Raw genomic sequence first — 1981 nt, 5'->3', positions numbered from 1 at the left:
TATTCATTGTGCTCTCATAACTATAGTAGTTGGGTCATGTGGTTTCCTAGTACTTTTTGGATGTTGATCCATTTTTTGATAAAATCCTTGATGAGCATTTTTTCAAATTCTCTTGATGTTTTGGAGGAATTGCGGGTGGGCTCGTGTGTTAGTCCTATTATGTTTCTCCTCCCAATTTTATAACCGAAGAAATTTTCTAAATAAACTCATTCATATTTTTTTTCTAAAAATAGACTTTTTTAAGTTTTATTTACAAAAATAGGTTTATTTTATCTAAAAAAAATAGACTTTTTTAAGTTTTATTTACAAAAATAGGTTTATTTTATCTTAATTCGGTTCCTAAATAGTCGGGTAAACTATTTAGGAGGTTGTAAACCCTTAATTATAACCATAAAACCTAACATTCTATGCACTAAATAGTCGGGTTGGTAACCCCGTCTATGAAGAAACCGGATTAAGATAAAATGAATCGATTTTTTGTAAAAAAAAATCTCGAAGGCGGTCTATTTTTAGAAAAGAAATTGGGAATAAATTTGTTTAGAAAATTTCTTCTTTATAATCTTAACGTTACTTTTGGTGTGACTCACTTTCCACTTTATTGTAGTCTTTTGGTGTGTTCACATGTTGTTCATTTGATTTGACGCGGTTTGTGTAATTGATCATGTTTTCATGAATAATAGTGACATAACGCTGCTTAACATGTTTGTAGCGAATCCTCTTTAATAAAACGAGTACAATGTTGCAGGAAATGATCTTTAGAGGGACTGATACAGTGGCCATCCTACTGGAATGGGTTATGGCTAGAATGGCTCTCCACCCTGAAATTCAATCCAAAGCTCAATTGGAGATTGACACTGTGACCGCAAACTCTCGCCTTGTGTCCGATGCTGACATCCCGAGCCTCCCTTACTTGCAAGCCATAGTGAAGGAATGCCTGAGGCTTCACCCTCCCGGCCCTCTCCTCTCCTGGGCTCGTCTCGCGATCCATGATGTCCATGTCGGTGAGCACTTCGTCCCTGCTGGGACCACCGCAATGGTCAACATGTGGGCCATAACCCATGACGAAAAGATTTGGTCAGAGCCCAACGAGTTCAAGCCCGAGAGGTTCGTGGAGGAGGATGTTCCGATTCTAGGCTCTGATTTGAGGTTGGCACCCTTCGGTTCAGGCCGCAGGGTGTGTCCTGGCAAGGCCATGGGCTTGGCTACCGTCCATCTTTGGTTAGCCTTTGGTTAGCTCAGCTGCTTCAGAGCTTCACCTGGGTTCCCTCTGAGGCCGGTGTCGATCTTGAAGAATGCTTGAAGATGTCTCTCGAGATGAAGACTCCACTCGCGTGCAAGGCCCTTCCAAGGATCTGAATGGTTGTCAAAAGGTTTGGTTGGTTAACGGAGATGAATGATTTTGTCATCTCTCCGTGGTTTTGTTACTGAAATATGCAGACTCTGATGTCCAGGCTTCCACTTTAGTAGTTAGCTTAGTTATCTAGTCTTGCGACTCTAGGCATACTTGTGATATGCATATAATGGGGAACGTCTAATATGCTAGGTTTGTTTGTCTTTTCATTTCAAGTTGTTGTTGTGATGTAGCGCGTCTTAGCACAAAGTTGGGGAGTTCACATGATATGTATACAGCTTCATCCATAGAACATGAAATGACAAAATTACTTATATCATTACTACCCTCTTCGCAGCAAGTTTTATCGCGTTACTGTAAAGATGCGATCGCAATGGTGACTCCGCATTCTTTGATCTCGCGAGAATTGTAATACATTTTGCTATGAGTTTTAATGCATGAACTCGGCATCCTCGTTTGCCATGAGCTCAATTGCCACGACGCTATCTTTATACTATACACAAGTCTTCCTTGTTCTAGACCCACCTTGACTTGTAGCCCCATGGGTGTCCTTTTCATCTCTCATATGGATGGCTCTATTGCATTCCTCCTCACTTTTTTCCTCCTTTAAAGTGGTGCCATCTTAGTATG

General features: G+C 40.7%; 1 pseudogene; it reads left to right on the top strand.

Moving 5' to 3' along the window:
* Nucleotides 1–1670, top strand: part of LOC109821413 — a 2634-nt pseudogene extending 964 nt beyond the window's left edge.

The sequence above is a fragment of the Asparagus officinalis genome, chromosome 8, assembly GCF_001876935.1.
Source record: "Asparagus officinalis chromosome 8, Aspof.V1, whole genome shotgun sequence".
Classification (NCBI taxonomy): domain Eukaryota; kingdom Viridiplantae; phylum Streptophyta; class Magnoliopsida; order Asparagales; family Asparagaceae; genus Asparagus; species Asparagus officinalis.
This window is presented reverse-complemented; position numbering and strand designations above follow the sequence as displayed.